The following is an 18,159-nucleotide window of genomic DNA, read 5'->3' as shown; positions in this document are numbered from 1 at the left end:
CCTCTCCTGTAGGACTGCTGAGGTCCACTCCAGACCCTGCTTGGCTGGGGATCACCTACAGCAGTTGCAGAACAGTAAGGGTTCCTGTCAGTTTCTTCTTCTGCTATCTTTGTCCCAGAAGGATACCCGCCAGATGTCAGTCTGGGCTCTCCTTTATGAGGTGATTCTTTGGATATATGGGTGTCAGGGAGCTGCTTGAGGAGATAGTCTGACCTTTATAGGAGTTCAAGTGCAGAGCTGTGATCTTCATTGTTCATTTAGAGCTGCTGGGCAGGTATGTTTAAGTCTGCTGCAGCAGAGCTCATAAGCACCCCTGCCTTTTTTTTTCCCCAAGTGCTCTGTCTCAGGGAGTTAGGGCTTTATTTATGATTTTCTGTTGTGCTGCTGCCTTTTTATAGGGCTGCCCTGCCCAGTGAGGAGGCAACCTAGTCACTGTCTGCCTGCAGAGGCTTTGCTGAGCTGCTGTGGGCTCCACCCAGCTGCCGTGTGAACTTTGCTGCAGTCCTGTTTATATGAGTGTAGTTAGAACTGCCTCAGCAATGGTAGCCCACCTCTATAATGGTGGACTCTGTCTGTAATGTTGGGCTGCCTGGGCAATGGCGGGCTGCCTCAGCAATGGGAAACTACCTCTGTAGTGGTGGACTGCCTTGGTAATGGCGGATGCCCCTCCCCCACAAAGCTGGATCATCCCAGGTTCATCTGTGCTTGCTGTGAAACTCTCAATCCAGAGCATTTCTGATTGCTGTTTTTTTGTGGGGGTGGGACCAGTCGAGCCTTATCACCTGGCTCCCTGCCTCAGAGCCTTTTCTTTTTTTTTTTAGTTGAACGGTCAACTGTCTCCCAGGTTTTCCAGTCACCTGTTGAAAAGGCACTGGGATCTGTGTAATTTCCCATGTGGCAACCCACTGCACCGGCTGAAACAGCTGCGCTGAGATTCGTGGAGCTTTTTTGCCCGGGAATCTCCTGGCCTGGCTCCCTGCTTCAGTCTCCTTTTTAATCAGATGAATTGGTGACTCTGCCTTCCCGGAGCTCCAATCACCAGCTAAAATGGCACCCAGACCTGTGTATTTTGTACGGAGAACTGCCGCACCGGGTCACTGGCAAAATAGCTGTGCCGGCCAAAACAGCAACATTTATGAAAACAGCTGCACTGGCCAAAACAGCTGCGCCAGCCAAACTAGCCACGCTGGTGACCCATGGGGCTCCTCCGCCTGGGAGTCTCCTGGTCTGTGGGCAATAAAAATCCATCTGGAAATGTGGTGTCCACTCACCCTCTGTGCTGTCGCTGGGAGCTGCAATCCTGAGCTGCTCCTAATTGGCCATCTTAGATCCCTACATCGTGCTGGTTTTTAAAGGGTATGCTTCCAGTATTTGCCCATTCAGTATGATTTTTGCTGTGAGTCTGTCATAAATAGCTCTTATTATTTTGAGATACATTCCATCAATACCTAGTGTATTGAGAGTTTTTAGCATGAAGGGCTGCTGAATTTTGTTGAAGGCCTTTTCTGCATCTATAGATATAATCCTGTGGTTATTGTCTTTGGTTTTCTTTATGTGATGGATTACATTTATTGATTTCCATATGTTGAAACAGCCTTGAATCCCAAGGATGAAGCTGACTTGATCATGGTGGATAAGCTTTTTGATGTGCTGCTGGATTTGGTTTGCCAGTATTTTATTGAGGATTTTCTCATCAATGTTCATCAGGGATATTGGCCTGAAATTTTCTTTTTTTGTTGTGTCTTTGCCAGGTTTTGGTATCGGGATTATGCTGGCCTCATAAAATGAGTTAGGGAGGAATCCTTCTTTTTCTATTGTTTGGACTAGTTTCAGAAGGAATGGTACCAGCTCCTCTTTATGCCTCTGGTAGAATTCAGCTGTGAACCCATCTGCTTCTGGACTTTTTGGGGTTGGTAGGCTATTAATTACTGCCTCAATTTCAGAACTTGTTATTGGTCTATTCAGGGATTCGACTTCTTCCTGGTTCAGTCTTGGGAGGGTATTTGTGTCCAGAAATTTATGCATTGCTTCTAAATTTTCTAGTTTGTTTGCATAGAGGTGTTTATATTATTCTCTGATGGTAATTTGTATTTCTGTGGGATTGGTGGTGATATCCCCTTTATCGTTTTTTTTGTTGCATCTATTTGATTCTTCTCTCTTTTCTTCTTTATTAGTTTGGCTAACAGTCTATCTATTTTGTTGACCTTTTCAAAAAAACAGCATTTAGATTTATTGATTTTTTGAAGAGTTTTTCATATCTCCATCTCTTTCATTTCTGCTCTGATCTTAGTTATTTCTTATCTTCTTCTAGTTTTTGAATTTGTTTGTTCTTGCTTCTCTAGTTTGTTAAGTTGTGAAGTTACGGTGTCAATTTTAGATCTTTCCTCATTTCTCTTGTGGGCATTTAGTGCTATAAATTTCCTTCTACACACTGCTTTAAATGTGTCCCAGATATTCTGGTACATTGTGCCTTTGTTCTCATTGGTTTCAAAGAATATCTTTATTTCTGCCTTCATTTCATTGTTTTCCCAGTAGTCATTTAGGAGCAGATTGCCCAGTTTCCATGTCGTTATGTGGTTTTGAGTGAGTTTCTTAATCCTGAGTTCTAATTTGATTGCACTGTGGTCTGAGAGACTGGTTGTTATTGTTTCCTTCTTTTGCATTTGTCAAGGACTGTTTTACTTCCAATTGTGTGGTCAATTTAGAATAAGTGCATTGTCGTCCTGAGAAGATTGTATATTCTGTTGATTTTGGGTGGAGAGTTCTGTAGATGTCTATTATGTCCGCTTGGTCCAGATCTGAGTTCAAGTCTTGGATATCCTTGTTAATTTTCTGTCGCGTTGATTTGTCTAATATTGACAGTGGGGTTTTAAAGTCTCCCACTATTATTGCATGGGAGTCTAAGTCTCTTTGTAGGTCTCTAAAAGCTTGCTTAATGAATCTGGGTGCTTCTGTATTAGGTGCATATATATTTAGGACACTTAGCTCTTCTTGTTGCATTGATCCCTTTACTGTTATGTAATGCTCTTCTTTGTCTCTTTTGATCTTTGTTGGTTTAATGTTTGTTTTATCAGAAACTGTGATTGCAATCCCTGCTTTATTTTTGCTTTCCATTTGCTTTGTGAATATTCCTCCATCCCTTTATTTTGAGACTATGTTTGTCTTTGCAGATGAGATGGATCTCCTGAATACAGTACACTCATGGATCTTGACTATCCAATTTGCCAATCTATGTCTTTTAATTGGGGCATTTAGCCCATTTAAATTTAAGGTTAATATTGTTATGTGTGAATTAGGTCCTGTCATTATGATGCTAGGTAGTTATTTTGCCTGTTAGTTGGTGCAGTTTCTTCGTAGTGTTGATGGTCTTTACAATTTGGTATGTTTTTGCAGTGGCTGGTACCAGTTGTTCCTTTCCATGTTCAGTGCTTCCTTCAGGAGCTCTTGTAAGGTAGGTCTAGTGGTGACAAAATCTCTCAGAATTTGCTTGTCTGTAAAGGATTTTATTTCTCCTTCACTTATGAAGCATAGTTTTGCTAGATATGAAATTCTGGATTGAAAATTCTTTTCTTTAAGCATGTTGAATACTGGACCTCACTCTCCTCTGGCTTGTAGGGTTTCTGCTGAGAGATCCACTGTTAGTCTGATGGGCTTCCCTTTGTGGGTAACCTGAGCTTTTTCTCTGGCTACTCTTAACATTTTTTCCTTCATTTTAAACTTGATGAATCTGACAATTATGTATCTTGGGGTGTTCTTCCTGAGGAGTATCTTCATGGTATTCTTTGTATTTCCTGAATTTGAATGTTGGTATGCTGGGGAAGCTTTCCTGGATAATATCCTGAAGTGTGTTTTCCAACTTGGTTCCATTCTCCCCAGCACTTTCAGGTACACCAATCAATCGTAGGTTTGGTCTTTTCACATAATCCCATATTTCTTGGAGGCTTTGTTTGTTTTTATTCTTTTTTCTCTAATCTTGTCTTATTGCTTTATTTAATTGAGTTGATCTTCAATCTCTAATACTCTTTCTTCTGCTTAATTGATTCAGCTGTTGATACTTCTGTATACTTCATGAACTACTCATGCTGTGTTTTTTAGCTCCATCAAGTCATTTATATTATTCTCTGAACTGTTTATTCTAGTTAGTAATTTGTCTAACCTTTTTTCAGGGTTCTTAGCTTCCTTGCATTGGGTTAGAAAATGCACCTTTAGCACAGAGGAGTTTATTATTACCCACCTTCTGAAGCTTACTTCTGTCAATTCATCAAAATCATTCTCCATCTAGTTTTGGTCCTTTGCTGGCAAGGAGTTGTGATCCTTTGGAGGAAGAGAAACATTCTGGTTTTTGGAATTTTCAGCTTTTTTGTTCTGGTTTCTCCCCATCTTCGTGGAATTACCTACCTTTGGTCTTTGATGTTGGTGACCTTTGGATGGGGTCTCTGAGTGTATGTCCTTTTTGTTGATGTTGATATTATTTATTTCTGTTTGTTAGTTTTCCATCTAACAGTCAGGCCCCTCTGCTGCATGTCTGCTGGAGTTTTCTGGAGGTCCATTGCAGAACCTGTTTGACTGTGTATCACCAGAGGAGGCTGCACAATAGCAAATATTGCTGCCTGTTCCTTCCACTAGAAGCTTGGTCCCAGAGAGGCACTTGCTAGATGCCAGCCAGAGCTCTCGTGTATGAAGTGTCTATTGATTCCTGCCGGGAGGTGTCTCCCAGTCAGGATATACAAGGACCAAGGTCATATAACTTTGACAATCTTTAGATGCTGAATATACAATTACAAAGGTAAACAAGCACTGTCCTCTAAGATTCCATATGGTACAGAGGTTAAGGGGTTCAGTAATTAAAACCTGGAGTCAGAAAGAGTTTCAAATTTTGTTTTGTCACCTTAGTAACTGTGATCTAGGTTTAGGTTAAATAACTTTTTCGAGCCTCAATTTCCCGGGGTTAAAATTGGAATGATGGTGTTTCATGAACACATCTGTTGTCATCTTGATCATTTAAGATTGACTAATTCAAATCTCTAACCTCTATTATAGCCGTATTTTTTCTTTTGTATTTATTATGTTATTTGCATCATAAATTTTAGAACCAAATTATATTGGACAACCTCATGTTCATTTCCATTAAAATTGTCTTTTTAAGTTATTTAACATAATTTGCTACAAATTTGCCTCTACTTGATATTACTATTTTGACATCTGAATCTGTTTTTAGTATGTTTGTTTTTTCAACACTTTGTAGGTTTTCATATGATGAAGACAATTGTCAGACTACAAGGATTGTCAAAATTTATCATTGTATTCTGATAACCCCTCCATTCTTTCCTTGGGATTTCCCAAGACAGTACAGAAAAAAAGGATATATTTTCTTTTTAGAAATTGTGGATGAATTAATGAATGGTTTGATTTCCTGTAGGTTCATGATAGTAGTTTTCTTATAAATATAATGTTTGAGGCTATCACTGAAATACTTATTTTAACAAAATATAAAATTATGTACAATGTTTTACAAATGTGAAAAATATATAATAGTATTAAAACTAAACAAAGAAAAACTATTTTTATATTTCTTAATTACTATTTTACAATTATAAAAAATAAAATAAAATTGATTGTAATTGATATAAGGTATTGGTCATTTACTTCTAAACCCTAAGAGGTTAAATCTTCCAAAATAATTTTAAATATTAAAGATATTTTCTTTCTGCCATTTAGTGAGTAGTAAAAATACCTCTAGAGGAATAAGTGAAAAGAGAACATTACCTTTCAAAGATGGAACCAAGATATTCTACAGTGGAATAGTTCTTTTCTTTGGTAATATATAATTTTGTCTCAAGAAAACTTAGAGAACTGGAGAAAAAAAGCAGAGAAATATTTTAAATGTTGTTTATATTTTTTCTCCTATTGCCATTTATAAAAAGAATGGAAGAAGAAACAGAAAATACAAAGAAGCAGGTGGACCAGAGGCCTGCTCTCAGACTCTTGCCCCATTTGCTTTTGGTAGAAATAGATCTTCTCCTAAAAAGTCAGCAGGTGTGCATGGCCTGTCTGCACGTGTAGGCAGATGGGCAGAGGAAGGGGTGCTTAGCACAGAATTCTCAGATGTAAGCAGTCTGTAAAGCTGTTTTACCTTAAACGTGCTCTATTAAATGTACATATTCCTATATAATTCTACAAAGTACTTGCCCAAAGCCTAATCTCAGTTTCAGCTATGGCAGCCCCCATCCATGGGTAAGCCTGGTCATATGTCCACAGCAGATGGCAATCATTTTATGGTAATTGGCTTACTTCTGTTTTATACAGGGTTACAGTGTTTCAACATTCATTAGGTTCTGATGAGGGACGACACAGTGACCCCAGGATAGATGAAAGGTAGAAGAATTCTTTCTAACTTACAGCTCTGAAGGAGAGAAGGTTGTTACACAGGGATTTCTACCCAGGGAAAAGGTAGCAGCTGGTTGGAACTGTAGGAGGTGACTTTTCTATATATGGCAAGCAGGAAGGGGTTGCTAGGTTTTGTAGCCTTCTTATATATGGATGTTTTGCATAATTCCATGGACTCCAGGAAAAAGGGGCTGTGTCAAGATATTAGCATCTGGACATCTCTGGCAATTTGGTGTATATTATAACCTGGAATTGTTAAAGCCCAATAAGGAAAGTGGTTAAGATGTATGCTTAGCAAACTGCCCATGAAGGGTAATTAAGAATTCTTAGCCATAATCCCAAACCTGGGTCAGGACAACATTTGTGAAATATTATACTACACACATGTGGTTTATCCTTAGAACTAGATACAAATTGTCTGTAGACATTAACTGCCTAGAATTTGGCTTAATATTTTAAATCATGATCATCTCTGCCCTAATTGCCTTTGACCAGGGATTGGCAAAATGTGGTACACAGTAAAGAATTTTCTATATATTCCCCTTTCCCTGCACATGCATAGCCTCCCCATTTCTACCTTCCCCACTGGAGTGGCATCTTTGTTAATAACTGATGAGGCTACTGATGACACTTCATTATCACCCAGATTCCATAGATTACATTAAGGTTCACTCTTGGTCTTATATATTCTATGGGTGTAGACAAATGTATAAATGTATAATGTAATGCAACCACCATTATAGTATCATACAGAGTAGTTTTACTGCCCTAAAAATCTTGCCGTGCTCCATCTATTTGTCTGTCCTTCCCTCTTATCCTTTGGAAGCCCGTGATCTTTTTACTATCTCCATAATTTTGCCTTTTCCAGAATGTCATATACTTGGAACCATACAGTGTAGCTTCTTTTAGATTGTAATATGCATTCAATTATCCCCCTTATCTTTTTGTGGCTTGATAACTCATTTCTTTTTAGCACTGAATAATATTCTATTGCCTGGATATACCAGTTTATTAATCCATTCACTTACTAACAGGTTGCTTCCAGGTTTGGATAATTATGAATAAAACTGCTATAAACATCCCTGTGCAAGTTTTTGTGTGGATATAGTTTTCAACTCTTTTTATTATTTTTATTAATTATTTTTATTTTTTGAGATGGAGTCTCACTGTGTTACCCAGGCTGGAGTGCAGTGGTGCAATCTCGGCTCACTGCAACCTCCACCTCCCGTGTTCAAGTTATTCTCCTGCCTCAGCCTCCTGAGTAACTGGGACTACAGGTGCTTGCCACTAAGACCAGATAATTTTTGTATTGTTAGTATGAGACGAGGTTTCGCCATGTTAGCTAGGCTGTTCTCAAACTCCTGACCTCAGGTGATTTACCCACTTCACCCTCCCAAAGTGCTGGGATTACAAGCGTGAACCACTGCACCCAGGCCTAAACACTTTTGAGTAAATACCAAGAGTTCCTGAATGCTGGATCATCAGGTAAGGGTATGATTGCTTATGTAAGAAACTGCCCACGTGTATGCCATAGTGACTGTACCATTTTGCATTCCCACCAGCAGCAAATAAGGGTTCCTGTTGCCCCACATCCTGGCCAGCATTTGATGTTGTCAGTGTTCAGGATTTTGGCCATTTTATACATGTGTGGTGATATCTCAGTGCTTTAATCTACATTTCTCTGATGACATATGATGTGGAGTATTTTTTCATATGCTTATTTACAATTTATTGTTTTATAATTTTTTACACACAAATACATGACTTATTGAACAGATGTTCATATGAGTTACCAACAACGGGGGTTATTATGATGTGGGTCACATGGTTTTGTTTGTGTGTCTTTGTGCATGCATGTACATATATGTATGTCCATGTGTACAAGTTATATCCAGAGGCCTATTCTTCAGAACCTTCTACTTTAGTGGGTAAGTTGAATCCAGCATTCTGTTTGTATGCTTAAGGTTTAAAATATATTAGGTATTTAACATTCTCTGATTATTTATTCAGTTTATTTTGCATTTAATATTGTATATATGTCCCTTCAATTCTATCACGTTATTCTGGCAATAGGATAACGTAGACTCCCTGAAGTGCTGTTCCTGATGCACTAAATTGTTGGAAAATGGTTGCTCATTATTCACTTGCTCACAATTTTAAACACATGATATTAATTTTTTCATTACAAGTTTTAGACTTCAGCTGTTTTTCTTTACTGGAATATCTACTTGGGATGATCTTAGAGCCCAGCAGTTGATAAAATATTATTTTTAAAATAAAATGTATGCTTTGTAGTTAGATTTTTTTAAAAAAATCAATCACGCTTGATGCTGTCAAGAAAGATTTAATTACATAAAAATGAAATCTAAATTGATATGAAGTAGATAGTCTTTATATTTGACAATGTGCTTTTCTAATAAAATTTTCAGGAAATAAAAGTGTAGATGTCCCTCCAAGACCATTTTTTTGTCGAATTCCGTAGAAAATATGCAGATATGGAGAGACATCTTGTCATACTGAGCATCATGGAGGTGGCGTGACACTCAACATGGTCTGTCGAGACTAAGTAGATGAGTGTTACTGGAGAAAGTGTGGGAGATACTTTAATGTGCAGATAATTCTGGTTTTACTATTGCCCACTAACTTCTTAAGTGGGGGTAGAATACTAGAATGAAAGAGAAAAACAATTTTCAAAAACCTTGGAAGAGAGAAAACCACAGACAATCCCGAATACCTTGAAACAGACATGTCAGGAGCTTTAGGGTGTCCAAGACCCAGACACATGGTTATTTTCACTAAAATACTAATCCCAGGAGAACACTAAGTGTGAATCAAGTTACTCATTATTCAGAGGCATTAATAAATTAAATTATCCAATGACAACTATGAAAAATTATATTTTTCTTTTATAAAAATGTTCACAGAAAAATTTGAACAATTGGCAAATTTAAAAAATAAAAGTTGCAAATTAAATTCTAGCAGATTGTATGAACTTGACCTTTCCTTCTTCATTCTCCTGCCACTGTAAACTGGTAAAACACACATAACATTTATAGAAAAGCCTGACACGACCACATGAAAGAAAAATAATTTCCCTCACCTCTAAGTTCTCTCAAAAATGTCACATATTTTGATCTCACATTCTATGAAGTACCAGTTTTTCCAGCTACTCAATTTTCCTTATGTATATTTCATTTCCAAACTAAACATTTGGCATTATTTTGGTTAAAAAGGTTACCTTCACCATCTATCATTTCTAAGCACTATTGCTATGAAAAGAAAATATATTATAAATTACTACCTCTAGAGTATATGAGTTAAGGCAGTGCTGTGCTATAAAGGGTGTCAAGTATTTCTTTTATAATTCTGCCATTCTATAGGGAACTTCAGTAAATGAATCATTTGTGAGAAAGACAAACTCAATTTGTCTCTTCAACAATACATTTAAATTTAGAGAATTAAGCATTTATTCATTTAAAAAAAAACTTCTAATGAGTACTTACTACATTCTGGAGACAATACTGGAGGACAAAGATAAGTAAAACAAAGATCCTACCCTTTGGGAACACATAGCAGAATAAAGGAGAGAGAAATGTGACTAATCTGAATACGTGCTGTCTTGTTCACGAATGATTCCCAGTAGGTGCACAGCATTTGGTAGGAGTTCACTCATATTTTTTTTTTAAATGAAACAAAATAAAAGCTGTTGTATGAACAAGATCACAAAGAGTTATATATAGGAGTTTTCTGAAGGTGGTAGGGATAAGGAATAAGGATTTGTCTAAAATGAATGCGCTCAGATTTGCTAAATGAACAGATCATTATTTTCGAGGAGGGTACACAATTGAAAGAAGATGATGAGGAGGAAGGTTAAATTATAGAGAGAGAATTGGTTATTACACAGGAAATAGCCCAAATAATGTGTTAATAAGAGACTAACAATGTTACAAACAAACAAAGTAGTAGGTCTTCATACAGAGATATTAAGCTCTGAGAGGTAGGGACTGTGTCCACTTTGTTCACTAGCGTATTCCCTGGGGCTATGGAAGTGCCTACAGCACAGAGGGTACTCATTAAATATTGTCCGGTGAATGAATGAAAACAATAGTTGACATTTACAAAGGCTTTACTTTGTTCTGTCTATTATCTATGTTTATCCTCAGTAGTTCTATGAGGCATTTTCTATATATACTCCCAGGAAACTCAAGCGAAGAAAGGAAAAATAACATGCACAAAGTTTTGCAGCAAAGTAAGATTGGAGCTGGAATGTAGGGTTTGCAGATGCCAAAACTTGGGCTGTATATCCTGCTAATTCAAATAGAGATGTCCATACATTTTTGTATCTTAATTTTCTTACTATTACCTAAAGCTGAATAAGCTTCTACATGACTCCCTTATATTTTTGCAAGTACTTTCTAATTCATGATGTATTTGCATTGCCTACTATTCCAGTTACTAAGCCTGTGTGACAAATTATCACAAAATGTGTGGCTTACAATAATGACAACATTCATTTTATTCATTAATATGCAATTTGGTCAGGTTTTGGCAAGAATAGGTCCTCTCAGCTCTGCTTGGCATCAGCTGTGATGGTTTAAAGGCTGGGATTATCTGGAACCTTGGCCCTTGATCACTTTCATGTCAGGATGGCAGCCAGACCTTAGCTGGGACTGTCAGCTAGAACAACTATGCTCTCTCCATGTGGCTTAGGTTTCCTCAGAGCATGGAGAATGGGTTCCAAGGGTAAACATCCAGGAACACAGGGAGAAAAGAGACAGATTGAAAGAGAGATGCAGAGCAAGAACGAAAGAGGAAGAGAGAGGAAGCAACTCTGCCGTCTAGCATAACTTAGCCTTGGAGTCATACATCTCTGTTGCCACAGTCTATCCTTTAGGATGAATCCTTAATGCCTTAATGCCATCCAGTGCTCACAAGGAGAATTAAACTCCACTCCTTTTATTGAGAAGTTGCAAATTTTAGAAGACTACATGAGACCATAAATACTACTATGAGCATTTTTGAAAAATACAACCTGTCCATCAACCATAAAACAAATGGGAAATTCCTTTAGAAAATGGAACATAGATTCCTCAAATTCATGGAAAAGAGTAATTCATGATATCTTTAAAATATCAATATGTTACGTTAATTAATAATTTACTCAGTGTTAGTATTCACTTAATCCTCATAGATCCAGTTATTATATCTATTTTAAAGTTACAGAAATGGAGGCCCAGAGAAACACAGCAACTTGCCTATGTAGCAGGCAATCAAGCCAAGATAATTTACTTGTGCTATTAGTTGCCACTTTACTGCCTTTCTAAGAGGAGTCATAGAAAAAATAGTTATTGGCCAGTCACGATAGTTCATGCCTATAATCCCAGCACTTTGAGGGGCCGAGGTGGCAGATCACTTGAGACCAGGAGTTTGAGACCAGCCTGACCAACATGGTGAAACCCTCTCTCTACTAAAAATTCAAAATTAGCCGGTCATGTTAGTGCATGCCTGTAGTCCCAGTTACTCGGGAGGCTAAGGCAGGAAAATTGCTTGCACCTGGGAGACAGAGGTTGCAGTGAGCTGAGATTGCGCCATTGTACTCCAGCCTAGGTAACAGTGAGACTCCATCACACACACACACACACACACACAAAGGAAATAGAGTTCTGACTCTACAGACAATTTGGACATTTTGATCTTTCCTCAATATAATATCCTTCCGTTCACATGTTCTAGACAACACAAGCTAGTTTGGTTATACTGGCAATGTGTCCACTTAAAATACCTACAGAAAGAAACTCCATTAAGCAATTGAATTTCATGTTTCTTGGGGGCAAAGAAATTCTCATTTTATAAGAAGTTTCAGCAAATAATTGTATATGTAGTTCATTAATACTCAAAATGTTAACAAATATTAGAATGTAAGATATAAAGAAAAAACACAAGATAGATTTGAACCTTTTTCTATAAACAAATATTGAATATTATAAATTTTAAACTCTTTACTTCATAAATTGATCAGCAACTATATGAAAATAATAATATATGTTAAGGAAGCAGTTGAGGAATGTTTGAATAAGATATAGATATATCCTATTGTTGTTTGAAACTGTTAAAAATCTTCTTGAGTTATCTACTTATGGTTTTCTGATTGTACACTGTGTGTCCTCCAATGAAAACAGTTTTTATTATTTTTAACTACATAGGACTATTCTTCATCAAAGTACTACTGCAATCTAAAAAAATGATATATTATCAAAACTATTAAAATCTGGATAATTGGCATTACTGCAAAGTAATGTTAAAATCCTAGTTTCTTGTCACAGTATTCATGATTATTATTAACATAAAAAATCATTTAATTACTCCCTTTTTGCATTTTACACCTATATAAATTTAAAAAGCAATAGATTTCCTTGTAAATTCTCATCATGCAAATTAGACATTTCTGCTTATTTGTAGAAATTTTGGAAATATTAATCTGGAAACCATCATTCTCAGGAAACTGACACAAGAACAGAAAATCGAACACCACATGTTCTCACTCATAGGCGGGTGTTGAACAATGAGAACACATGGACACAGAGAGGGGAGCATCACACACTAGGGTCTGTTGGGGGAAATAGGGGAGGGACAGCATAGGGTGGGGAGGTTGGGGAGGGATAATATGGGGAGAAATGCTAGATATAGGTGTTGGGGGGATGGAGGCAGCAAACCACATTGCCATGTAGATACCTATGCAACAATCCTGCATGTTCTGCACATGTACCCCAGAACCTAAAGTGCAATAATATATATATATATATATATATATATATAAATTTCAAAAATTAAAAAAATAAATATTCATGGCATTCATGGGCTTAGTAATTAAAACAAATAAACACTTGTGTGTACCTGGGTAATAATAATAATAATAAAATAAACTTTTGGCATATTGTTAGTAAACAGCTTGATGATTTTCTCTACCATTTATCATCTACCCAGAGTGAAAACTTATCATCTGTGATTTGAGATTTAAATACTGATGTAAAATACATAGTGTTTTAGCTTGACATAAATATGTTATGTTAAATGGGTTAACATTGTTTAACATATGTTGGTTGTATATCAAAATGATTTCATCCCCTTTAAAATGTCAAATTGTTGAATCACTTTTAGAATATTCCAGTAATTCACTCAGACAACCTGGGTTTTAGGTGAGATGGATAATAAGAAACAGCTGGATCAGCTATTCTCCCATCAAGAGACATCATCATAAAAGAAGGAGGTTTATAGACTTAAGTTCATAAAATTTTACAATGACAAAGTACCACAAAGATTATATAAGCAAACATTTTATAGATGAGAAAAATGAAGTCAAGAGAATGACCTACCCAAAGTCACACAGCAAGTTAAGTGTTAGAGTCAGCTCAGAATCAAAGCCTCTGTTTTCCAACACAAGGCCTCATCTTCTACGTCCTACCATCTGCAATATGGATTGCAGGAAATCTCAAAAATGTGATATTTCCAGTACTATTTTACTTGCTCTGGGGAAAAACAAACAACAGCAACAAAACATGCACAGAGTGTCCTTGAGATTATATTAACTCTCAAAAAACCTCAGGAAAGAAACTAATGAAATTAACTTCAAAGCTGTAGGTGTTCCAGACAAAAGCATGTTTTTGGATTAGCTCAATGCTTAACCTTAAACTATTTGACAGTATGTACAGGCTTTTAATGCTTATAAGTTGTAATACATTGAATAATAACCACCGCCAAAATCAAGACCTTATCCGTGGAGTTTGTAAATGTTGCCTTATTTAGAAAAACTTTTGCAGATGTGATTAAATTAAGAATTTTGAGATAAGGAGATTATTCCGGAATATCTAGGTGGACCCTAAAAGCTATCACAGGCATGCTTACAACAGAGAAGCTGAGGAAGACCAGACACAGAGGAGAAGACAATGTGAAGAAGGAGGTGGAGATTAGAGGGATGTGGCCACAAGCCCAGTGTATAATCAGAGTTCTCCAAAGAAGCAGAATGCATAGGATGTATATATAAATGTATATAGAGAAAGAGACTTATTTTAAGGGGTTGTCTTGTATGATTGTGAAGACTTGGTGTATTAGTTTGCTTTCATCCTGCTAATAAAGACATACCCAAGACTGGGCAATTTACACAAGAAAGAGGCTTAGTGGACTTGCAGTTCCATGTGGCTATGGAAGCATCTAATGGTGGAAGGAAAGGAGGAGCAAGTTACATCTTACGTGGATGGCAGCTGGCAAAGAGAGAGAGAGGTTGTGCAGGGAAATTCCCCCTTACAGAACCATCAGACCTCATGAGACTTATTCACTATCACGAGAACAGCACAGGATAGACCTGCCCCTATGATTCAATTACCTCCCACTGAATCCCTCCCACAACACATGGGAATTCAAGATGAGATTTGGGTGGGGGCACAGCCAAACCATATCACTTGATGAATTCAAAATCAGATGGGTGAGGTCATCAGGCTAGATACTCAAGAAACAGTTCAAAGTCAAAGGCAGTCAGGATGGAGAGCCTAGAAGAAACACAATATTGCAGATGAAGTCCGAAGGCCAATAATCACATGCCAATTGTTATTTACTGTGTAAATTAATCATTTATATTCAATAAAAATAAGTATAACTCTGTTTCCTCCATAAAATGCTTTTAATGATTAAAAACTATGTTTCGTTGAGGTATGTTGTTATTCAGTAAACTGTTATAGTTGATTTGAAATGGTAAATCCATGCCAGTAAGTAAATTGAAGTTGAGTCAAACTAAAAGCCATAGGTAAAATAAAAGCTACTGGTAGAATTTCCTCTTGTGAGAGAGGTCAGACTTTTTTTTTTTTTTTTTTTTAAGGCCTTTCACTGACTGGATAAGGTACCCACACACTAAGGAGAGAAATCTGCTTTATTCAAAATCTGTCAATGTAAATGCAAATCTTAGACAAAATCATTCTCACAGATACATCCAGAATAATGTTTGCTGGAAGCTGTGGCTCCATCAAGTAGATACATAGAATTAGACATCACACCCAGGATTAGCCACTGGAAGCTAAAAGAGATAAGGAACGTATTCAATCCCAGAGCACCTGGAAAGATTATTTTTTATGCTTTACTTTTCTACTTTTTTGTTTTTCTAAAGAAACTAAATTTTAAAAATCGAAGTCAACTGTATGAATTTCTAAACATTTGATGTGAAACATCCTGGATTACTTAGCATTCCAGTTCCCACAATTTTCGCCTCATTTTATCAATCGCTGCCATATTAATAAGGATTTTTAATAGTAGTTGAATAAGAGGCAAAGTGTCTGAGTAAAAATGAGTATAAATACACTTCTTCAAGAAAACACCTTTAATCATTAAAAACAATTTTTTTGTTGATACATGTTGTTATTAAATAAACTGGTATAATTGATTTAAAATGGTAAACCAGTGCCAGTGAATAAATTGAAGTGGATTCACACTAAAAGCCACAGATGAGAAGTCATACCAGACACACACACACACACGCACACACACACACACACACACACACACACACACACATAAATATTTATATCTTGGTTTGTCATTTAGAATAGTGCCAGAGTAAGTGCTACCTCTAAATTTATGAAATATGTAAATATATCATTTAAAAAGCCATTTAGAATAAATAAAAATTAAAAATACAGCTAGAAATAAATCCCACCAAAGGCACAAAATAACCATTTAAAAACTTTTAAAACTTTATATAATTGAAAAATAATTAAATGAATGAGAGATGCAGCATCTGTTTTTTAAGTTTTATTTGAAGTTCAGGGGTACAAGTATGGATTTGTTACATAGCTAAACTTGTGTCATGGGGGTTTGCTGTAAAGATAATTTCATTACCCAGGTGTTAAGCCTAGTATGCTTATTTATTTATTATTTTTCATCATCTCCCTCCTTCCACCCTCCATCTTCCCAAAGGCTCCAGCATGTGTTTTTCTTCTCTATGTGTTCATGTCATCTCATCATTTAGTTTCCACATGTAAGTGAGAACATGGGGTAATCAGTTTTCTGTTCCTCTGTCAGTTTGCTATGGGTAATGGCCTCCAGCTACCTCTGTGTTCCTACAAAGGACCTGATCTCCTTCTTTTTTATGGCTGTATAGTATTCCAGGGTGTATATGTACCACATTTTAAAGTCCAGTTTATAATTAATGGGCATTTAGGTTGATTCTATTTCTTTGCTATTGTGAATAGTGGAGATGCAGCATATTTATGGATTTGAAAATATAATTTGATAATGATGTTACTCTTTACCAATATCATCTACAATCCAGTTCTAGTCAAAATACCCATGGGAATTCATGTAGAACCTGTAAAGTAAATTCTAAAATTTATTTTGAACAGAAAAAAATCAAGACACTCTAGAAAAGAATCATTTTAGAGGACTCACTGCCAGATAACAAGCATATTTTAAACCTATAATAATTAGAAAAATCTTAACCCTCATGTATTACTTTTGGAAGTGTAAAATTGTACAGCCGCTTTGTTAAAAAGTGTGGTAGTTCTTTACAAAAGTTAAACATAGAATGACCATATGATTCAGGAATTCCCCTCCTAGGAATATGTCCAAGAGAAATGTAAACATATGCCCACACAAAAACTTGTATGTTAATGTTCATAGCAGGATTATTTATAACATTGAGAACAACCCAATGTTCATCAACTGATGAATAGATAAATATAAGGCAGTATATTCACATAATGGAATGTTATTCAGTAATAAAAATGAATGAAATACTGCTACATGCATGGATCAATCTTGAATACATTATTCCAAATGAAAGAAGCCTGTCACTTAAGACTACATACTATAATTGTAGGATTAAATTTTATTAAAGGCAGAGGCCAGGAAAGTCTATAAAGAAAGTAGATTAGTGCTTTCCTAGGCCTGGAGTAAGGTATATTGTGGGTAGAAATGGTTGAGGGTAGATGCTAATGAATATGTCATTGTTTTAAGAGGCATAAATATATTCTAAAAGTAGATTGTGATGATAGTTACACAATCCTGTGAAGAAACTAAAAATCATTGGATTGTATAATTTAAATGGATGACTTGTATGATATGAGAATTATATCCCAATAAGTAATGAATAATATTTGTGCATAGGTAAACTAAAAGAACAATTAAACAGAATAGAGAGTTCAGAAACAAAAGCACTCATATACTTAAACTTGATTTATTATCCCACTGGGTTTTCCAATCATGGGTAAAAATAGATAATAACCCAGTACATGGTTTGAGAAGAATTTGTTATTCACATGAAAAAAATATGAAATTGAATTATTATCTTATAATCTACAAAATATTTTATTCCACAGACATTAAATAAGTAAATGCAATAGACAAAACTGAAACATTTTTGAAAAAAATAAAGAGCATCTTTATTTCTTTGGAGTATTTAAAAAAGAGCAAAGCATGGTAGCTCATGCCTGTAATTCCAGCACTTTGGAGGCCGAGGCTGGCAGATTGATTGAACTCGGGAGTTTGTGACCAGCATGGGCAACATTATGAAACCTCATCTCTACGAAAAATACAAAACAAATTAGCCAGACTTGGTGGCACACACCTATAGTCCCAGCTACTTTGGGGACTGAGGCAGGAGGATCACTTGAACCTGGAAGGTTGAGGCTGCAGTGAGCTGAGATCACATCACTGAGCTCAAACCTGGTGGACAAAGTGAGACCCTGTCTCAAAAAAAAAAAAAAAAAAGAAAAAGAAATTTAAAAAGAA

General features: G+C 36.3%; 1 long non-coding RNA gene across 1 annotated transcript in view; it reads left to right on the top strand.

Moving 5' to 3' along the window:
* LOC108301466 overlaps positions 1-17,921 on the top strand; it is a 25,776-nt gene extending 7,855 nt beyond the window's left edge. Inside the window, exon 3 of the long non-coding RNA XR_001823890.2 lies at positions 17,895-17,921. This is a non-coding gene — a long non-coding RNA (uncharacterized LOC108301466). The remainder of the gene's footprint in view (positions 1-17,894) is intronic.
* Positions 17,922-18,159: the final 238 nt, after the last annotated feature.

This window comes from Cebus imitator, unplaced genomic scaffold, assembly GCF_001604975.1.
Source record: "Cebus imitator isolate Cc_AM_T3 unplaced genomic scaffold, Cebus_imitator-1.0 Scaffold34, whole genome shotgun sequence".
Classification (NCBI taxonomy): domain Eukaryota; kingdom Metazoa; phylum Chordata; class Mammalia; order Primates; family Cebidae; genus Cebus; species Cebus imitator.
The sequence above is the reverse complement of the archived record's forward strand: the minus strand, read 5'-3'. Positions and strand labels throughout refer to the sequence as shown.